Source organism: Chenopodium album, chromosome 9 (genome assembly GCF_948465745.1).
Source record: "Chenopodium album chromosome 9, dcCheAlbu1.1, whole genome shotgun sequence".
In the NCBI taxonomy this organism is placed as follows: domain Eukaryota; kingdom Viridiplantae; phylum Streptophyta; class Magnoliopsida; order Caryophyllales; family Amaranthaceae; genus Chenopodium; species Chenopodium album.
In genome coordinates this window covers 4,981,118-4,989,938 of record NC_137842.1, presented here as the reverse complement: position 1 = coordinate 4,989,938, position 8,821 = coordinate 4,981,118, and the positions used below count along the sequence as shown (strand labels likewise).

General features: G+C 35.1%; 1 pseudogene across 1 annotated transcript; it reads right to left on the bottom strand.

Annotated features, from left to right (window-relative positions):
* Positions 1-1,581: 1,581 nt before the first annotated feature.
* Positions 1,582-5,973, bottom strand: LOC145557361 (F-box/kelch-repeat protein At3g23880-like; annotated as a pseudogene). Its single transcript, XR_014092298.1, has 2 exons — positions 5,823-5,973; positions 1,582-5,204 (listed from the first exon to the last, which is right to left on the bottom strand). The product of XR_014092298.1 is annotated as an F-box/kelch-repeat protein At3g23880-like (transcript).
* Between the last annotated feature and the right edge of the window lie 2,848 nt (positions 5,974-8,821).

The window sequence follows — 8,821 nt, the reverse complement described above, 5'->3', positions numbered from 1 at the left end:
AACTGTTCATGAAAGTGAAACAAGAAAAATAATGAAAAAATTAAATGAAAGTGGAAAAAAATGAGGGAGACATAGCGAGCAAGAGGCAAGGGCAGTGTATGGTAGTGGAAACCCAGAAGATGAGAACATTCAAACAAAATTTGAGGAAATTTTTATAAAAGAGGTTTAAGAGGAGATAGAAAAAAAAAAGAGAGGGAAAACACATAAGAGGTTTGAGAAAATCTTACAAAAGGAAATAAAACATTTTGCAAAACACATCAATTAACCTATACTAAAAGCGAACCTAAAGTGACACTTGTCACGATGCTATAAAAAATTTTCCCACCTTTTTTTCTTTCCTTTTTTTTTTTGCCAAATTTTAATAACTTCCATTTTATAACCTACCATGATACTTATTTCCATTTTGACAACACATTTAATCCAATCATACTCAATTATTTTTTTTTTATTTTTCAACATATATTGTATATACTATAAATATTTTAGTTACAAATATACTAACATAGTTTAAAATTAAGGTATTGACATATATCATCATCTAAGATTATCATAATAATATTATAATTTTTTTTCCTCCGACTTCAAATTTATTTTAATTAAAATAGGAACAACAATTTTGTTAACAAAATCATTTTATTATATTATACTCCTCAATTTTTTTATAAGTTATGGTTGGATTTGCACATTTGTTGAGACACAACTTTGACCATCAACATCTTTAATTAGAGACTATTATTTTGTTACAAATATTTTTTTTGGATAAATTTGTTGAATTAACACCATTCTTTATAAATTTTGTTGTAAAGTTTAATCATGACCGTGCATGGCACGGGATTTAACCTAGTACTTTTATAAACACAATGACATACTTTCCCTGATCCCCAAAGACTCATATCAATCCCAAATGGAATCTAAACTAGAGTTACTAGCTTATCTATTCTAATAGTCAATTAGAATATTTGCACAAAGCACTCATATATAACTATAACTCTTAAAGTTATAGCTCTAATACTGGAAAAAAAAAAAAAAAAAAGTTCAAGCAATAATCTATTTTCACTGATTCTTAAAGTGGTACCAACTATATATCATAGACAAGTTAAATAAAGCATAAATGAAGATGCAGTTTCGAAATTTTCAATAGATTACCCCTCAAATATCAATCATGCACATTAGAACTAGCTAGATGTTTCAAGTTTACGTGACAAACAAGCAAAACATATGGATTTAGCAAGGATATCAGTCAGGCATACATTAAAATTTGCTAGACATAGGGACTATTAATGCAAAAACCTACACGTGACCAAGAAAAAGTAATTAACACGTCCATATATAAAGAAGAATTAAAATCAACTTAAGACAGTAGCAGAATATAATTACTAGAGAAGAGACTTCACGTAACACAAAATTACAAACCACAGATTAAAAAAAAAATTATAAACACCCTAGTTTGTGAGGCTCTGGGATTGTAACATTCAGCTCATAATAAAGCAACAATTAGATAATTCATAAGCAATTTCATCATTACTTAACCAATTGACACAAGTTCAAGAATCCAGAAAGCCAGCAAGGAAAAAAAGAAGCTTACAAATTAATATAAGGCAATCGTGCACTCTTTCCCCGCCTCTTGCTATGGTTCTACGAACATGGCGAATCTCAAGTCCTTTTCTTATATGTTCCCCCTGCATATTGTCATCATTATTTTGTTGCAGATGTGTTGCACAATTTTCGTCCCCCAATAGAACCAGACTTTCTGAATAGACTTCTGCATGTGGACCAATGTATGAGTACAGGGGCTGAAAATCCAAAATTTGTACACGTACCACAAGCGGAGAGCAAATCCAGCTACCATTTCCGCATATTATTAATCCCCCATTCCTATTGATGCTAATTAAATGTTTCCTTCCTCTTCCAGGGTGCAATTCCAAATCAATTTGGAATAGCTTGGTCCAAGACTCTTCCACACCATACTCTTTCATTACCCATATGTCATATTGATACTCTGAAATTTGGTGGAGCAGGAAAATAGTCCCCGCGGATCCCACAATCCGATTATCTGAGTCAATATTAAGTTTCCCGCCCTCAGGACAAGCCATTTCCATAAAAGTCTCAGCATTCAGACTAAAATACACGATACAGCACTGATTACCATCTTTGCGAGTCAAGAAATGGAGAGCGCCATTAACAAAGACAGGAACGCTAAGTTGTTGCAAGGATACAGAATTACTGACACATCTCCATGATTTAGTATTCAGAGAGAAAATGTCAGCGGAGCATGCAACCGGTTTAGTCGAAAAAGACAAAGGCCTAGAGTCAACTCTCCTACTTGCTGTGAAATTACGAAACCAAAAGGCAATCCTTAAAATTTTATAGTCATTAGCTACAGCATCAAAGCCAAAACCAAAAGAACATTTTAGGTAACTCGGTGATCTACTACCAGATGGTTCACAGTAAAGATTAGGAACCTGATAAGACTTTCTGATGGCGGGGTTCCACAGAGTCATAGGGTTGAGTTTATGAGTGTCATCCCATAAGCAAATCAACCCATCAATACAGCCCACAATTGTATAGTAGTTCCCTTGAAGCCTATCAAATGGAAAACCCAGTCCCCAAATTGTCCTAAAAGGACCAAAACTACACTTTTCATCATATAAGATGTATATTTCTTTTTGTCGGATGAAGCAGTAGTGCCTAAAGAGAAGATTATAGTTACCAGTAGCATGGTTGTGAAGTTTGTGTGAAGTAATGAAATGGGAACTACTAAAAAGAAAATACCAAGATCTGCAAACAGACCTGAATCGCAGCAGAGACTTTGTAGGCAACCTAACCAGAATTTTCAGCACCAATTCTTCTGGAATATCACTCATTTTTATTTTATTTTTTTCAGAACAAGGAGAATGGGGGTGTAAATGAATCCAAAATCAGGTTTGAAAAGGTGAGAGAATGGCTGCAGAAACTATATAAAGGAATTGAAAGAGGAGGGATGGCCTTCTGAAAACTAGTCCACTATACCTTCTGACTTTGGGCCATCAAGGCTCCATTTACATTAAGTACAACACCCCCAAAAACTTTAAACCATATCAAAGTGAATCGAATCCCAAATGATACAGCCCAAATTAACTGAATGTATATATTCAATTCATTTATCAGAATGGATATGAATGATTTCTAGCAGAAAGAATCCTGCATATTGATTACTTACCATATAAAAATCACAACTATGATCAGATTGATCACATCATATAATTTAATAAATACTCCTTCCGATCCTTTTTGTTCTATCGACTTTTAATTTTAGGCTGTTCTTTTAAGTTCTAACCATTTTGCTTTATTTTATGAACGACATACTCTCTTTATCATCTTACCTTTCCAACCCCACAATAATTACACCTTTTCAAACTCTCGCTCTCTCTCCCTTACTTTATTCAATTTTTTTTTTTTTAACACAAAGCCCCCTTTTACCATCCTTTCTCTTACGTTATATTACACCCACTCACAATGAGTAGAACATCACTCCCTTACTTTATTCACTTTTATTTACACAAACCCACCTTTTACCATCCTCTCTCTTACGTTATCTTACACCCACACACAGTGAGTAGAACATAAAAGAACGGCGGTACTATTAACTAGGTTGAAAAAAAAAATGACTTTACAGACGTAATCTTAATGATATATTTGATAAGAGCTAAATGGTAAAATGCTCCATAACAAATGATGATATTGACAATACTAATGCAGGGAAGAACCTTCAAGAACAGTACATCTGCATAATCTTATTCAAGACAGATTTTTTAAGATAAAACTAAAATTATAAAGCTAACATCTTAAAGAAGCTAAAGTTAAAAAATTCCGAAACATGTTAGACTATTTACACTTCCATTTATTTCCAATAAGCCTTTTGGTGAATTATGGACATGCTAATAATCCATAACAACAAAGTTATGAAAGAATAGGTCAAATAAGACGCTTATAAAAACAAACACTGATAGAGTTGCTAGAAGAACTTATCCAAGCACACATCTAGCATTACATAGATGAATTTTAATGTGTAAATTAGGGATGTGTTTATATTTCACCACAACAAAGTTTTGGAAGAATGAGTCAAAGAAGACGCATTTAAATACGAACACTAATAAAGTTGCTTGAAGAACTTATCCAAGTAGACATCTAGCATTACATAGATAGATAAAGCCAGCTACACACCTTTGTCCTTCCCATCTCTTTAATGGTCTTTGGCCTATTCTACCACTTCTTTATCAGATTGTTCTTTCCAGCTTCCATAAATAATCTAAACTGAAATACTCTTGTACTCTCATAAAATACGAAAAGTCTATTAAGAAAATAACATTTTCATAGGGAAAAAAAATCTAATCATGAGTCTAATACTAGTAACTGTGAAATCTAATTTGTGCAATATGCTTATACTCACAAATACATGTGAACTCATACTCAAAGAGCTTGACATATAAGTACAAAACAAGGAACAAGATTCATTCATAAGCTTATCTATTACGAATTTATGATATAAGTTACTTCCTCTACTTATGTATTTATTTATTAATTATTGCAAAGTATAGAGGACTAGAGGTTGTACAATATTTAAGAAGATCAAGTCACAAGAAAAGAAAAAGAGAGAAATATAAGAGGGACCCATGAGATAAGGAATGTGATAGCTCAGATAAGCCAAATCATATGCAGAGGTAATGTTGCAATTAATAAACAAATTGCTCAATATTTAATTACCATCCTGAAAATTACCAACACTGATTATTCAACACAAAATAATTTACACTAGTCGCAATCACAATAGGCACACACGACAGCCCCACAAATTGAACTAATCACAAGTAGGGTACCTTATGGTGCTCTTCAAATTTGGTTTTCTCCTCCAATTCCTTGTATCAAAATCATAGTCCAGGTTAAGAAGAGTAACCAAACAGCTCATCAAAGTATCAAACCAAGCCTGAGATCTCTCTAGTTCTCACAAGTAGGTAATAGCGGATTTGATCCATCATTGTTAACAAAATGGTTACCATAATCTCCATAGAAGAAATAAAGGCCATCTACATCCCTTCGTGGATTGCCACTGATCATCGACTACACCAGTTCTGGTTGGAAACTACTTCTTTAGCAGATTAACCTTCAATAAAAACAACACCCTTGATGCTTGGATGAGTAAAATCAAGTTCTGTAATAACAATATGCTGCAACCACACAGTAAGTCAGTAACCATTTTGCTCATAAGACGAAGATTCTTTCAATAACTTTAACAACCCTAGGTCAAACCATGAAATTGTTTTTACTTGCTAACCTTCCATATCGAAGATGTCCCATTAAACCGTATTAATTAAGATCAAAATTAGACAAGATTACTGCTAAAATTAACTCCTACATCCTTTATTTTTCTTATAGCTGTAGTATTCAATTAATAAAGAATTTAATTAAGAAATGATACCATTGCGGCCACTATTCAACTGTACGGATTAACAAGCTCAACTTAATTATAGAAAACCTTTGAAGATTTCCTATATTTTCATCATTATATCACTAAATTTGCACCAAATAAAGTTCACAAAGACAAACTTGGGCTGCCTTTCATAAGCATCAAAGGTTTTCATCATAATTTGCACCAAATATTACAGTTTTTGTTCTGCAATTAAAACAAATGAATTGATCCTACTAAATACCAATTTCACCCAACTATCAAATTAAATATAATTAATCTTAATATCAAGAAAAACATCAAAATAATCACGATTAAAAGCTAGGTTATGAGTTAAAAAAAAAAAAAAAATCAAATTAGCATTGACATAATAACATACCTCGCAAGCTGCTTCAATGGAGGGATAGCTTAGAAGTTCCTTCAATGAACGGTGGAGCAGGAAAAGGGGAAAGTGCAACTGAAGTTGAAGACCAAAGTCAATTAACAAGGAAAATAAGAAAAAGAAACAAGGGTATAAGCGTCACTGTAGAATTTTTTTTTTTTTTTTTTTTTTTTGTTTTTTTTTTTGACAACAATAGAAGAAAAGAAAAACAGAACAAAACAGAAACTAAAAAAAACATCAAAAGAGGAATACTAAAACTCTTATTATAATGACTTCTCTCTCTAGCTCTCTATTTCTCTCTCTAAGGTCATCAAGGGTTTCCCTCCTTGCTTAGGCAAGGAGGCCTTGGGAGCCTTTGTTAGGGATCTTGTTTGCCTTCTTTCTCAAATTGTTTTCTTTTACAGGTATTCGATCGTCGAGTTCATCTTTGCCCTGTCCTGTTTTCTGTTCTTTTCTTTCTTTTGTGTTCTCTGTTAAGTCTTAGTTGCATATGTCATGGTTTCCTCCACTTCAACAACACCTAGTGGTGCGCATGATGTGCATGTGGCCTCTGATTTGTGTCCTCAACAAGTTGATATCAACAGCAACGATCCCATGATCCAAGCTGATATCAACATGATACTTATTCAAGACGAATTACCAGAAGAAACCCTTACTTCAAATATTGCAGGCATCCCCTCAATTCAAGATGTTAATATGCTTGATGAGGACAAGGAGAGTAACACTCCTGCGATAAGTATTACTCCTGATCAGGAATGACATAAGTAAGACTCCTGTGATCAAACAGTCTTTTCGTGAGGATGTTCAAGCTTCTTCACAATGGTTTTCGGAGGCTAAAAAAATTGTAATTTCATCAACTGAATGGGAAGATAATGATATACCTTCTCCTGACCCTATGAAAGCAGTCTCTTTTCATAAAGACACTCTAAAGAAGCTTAGGAAACCTTGGAAATTAACTCTTATGGGGAAGTGTTTGGGGATATCAGTTAGGCCATCTTTTATTACTCAAAGAGTTCGGGCTATGTGGAGACCGAAAGGATCTCTTGAGGTTATTGATCTTGGAAAGGATGTTTATCTTTTTAGGTTTTCTATCCAAGATGATTATGAAAGAGCCATGTTAGGTGGCCCTTGGTTCATTTTGGATCATTACTTAATGATAACCAAGTGGAAACCAAATTTTAGACCATCCATGAATCCTTTTGATAGAATGACCGTTTGGATCAGGTTTCCTGAATTGCCGGTAGAGTACTATGACAAATTGACAAGGAAGCTCTTTTCGACATAGCAAAACTAGCAGGTAACCCCCTCCGTGTTGATTATGCTACTGATCATCTTACTCGTGCTAGATATGCTAGGGTATGTCTTGAAATTGATTTAACTAGTCCTTTAACTACTAATGTTTGGGTTGGCAATGGATGGCAAGCAATTGAGTATGAAAATATTCAGTGTCTTTGTTTCTCATGTGGTAAAATTGGTCATACTAAAGAAAAATGTACTCTAAAAGTGGGTTTGGTAGACAAAGGTAAAAGCTTGCTTCCCAATCCTTCAATTCATGAAAAGTCTTCATCCTCCACTAATCATGAAAAAAATATTTCTCCCATTATCCTAGAAAAGTCTAATTCTCCCATTGACATTAATATGTCTTCTTCTTCCACTAACCATGATTTAGGAGTCAATGTTCCCCATATTTCAAAAGAATATGGTCCTTGGACAATTGTTACAAACAAAAAGAAAATTTATCAATCAAAATCATTAGTAAAAAAAAAATGGTACTTCTTCTATTGCTTTATCTAAACCGAGCCATAACCCTCACAATATTTCTCCCTTGAAGCCCAATTCATCGAAGCCCACTATTACGAAACCTACCTCTCTGATTTCCTCTAAGCCCAGTCCATCATCGAAAAATAATAAGCACTCCCAATATTCTGATAAACAAATTATGGAATCAATTTCTCCTAATTCTTTTTCCTTACTGGAATCCTCTAACTTTTCCCCACCCAATCAAATTTTAGAAGATAAAATAATACTAGGCAATGATGAGCAATTTCTCGAAAACAATTAGCAAAATTCGGAAAATATTTCCCCCATTTCACTTCTCCCACACACTTCCCCTTCATCTTCAATTGCTCCTTCAAAAAACCTTGAATGCCATTTGGCATCCAATAACTCGGCTCCTGCAATGGAATTGCATGCAAACCCTTCAAATTCCCCTATATTATCTTCCATCTCAGAGAATATGATCACTCAAGAAAACCTACACACTGAAAAACAATCCAAAGAAATCCCCAAAAATGGAGAAGAACAAGGCAAAAATTCCACCCATCTGACCACCGCGACGGGCAGCAAGGATATCCCGGAGGGAGTCCTTTGCGCCGCCGCAGAACCTTCCCACTCCATCGACCAACCTATCATTATCTCCACCCCTAATTCACCCCGACCTCCCAATCACTCCTACTTAACCCCTTTCCATGAGAATGTCGTCACCCCTCTTCCACCACCCACCTCCATCTCCCACAATTCCCACCCCGAGCCAGTTCACATTCAGGCCGACTCTATCACCGGCCGAAATTTCCAGAATAGTATCTACTCCTCCATCTCACCCGATTCCCAATCCATCAACTCCTCTGCTATGGTCATCGATCGAGTCGCCTCCAACTCCGGCGAAGATAGAAATGATGTACCACACGTTGCTTCAGATTACCAAAATGATGAATTCACAACTCCCTCATCTCAATCCACTTTCTGTGAACCTTCCATCACCATCGAACCAGCCTCTAATATCAACCCCTCCATCACAACAACCACTAAAGTCGTGGTACCAAAAGCAGGTTCCATGGCCAAGCTACCCTCAACACGACCTGGTTCCTCCTCCCTCCGACCCTCAAATAATCAATCTCACTTTGGGAAACAGCGAGCAAGACCTAGAAAGCCCCGATCACCTTATGAAAATATTCGTGATCAGAAAAGGGATAGTGGGGTTACAACTAGAGGTGAAT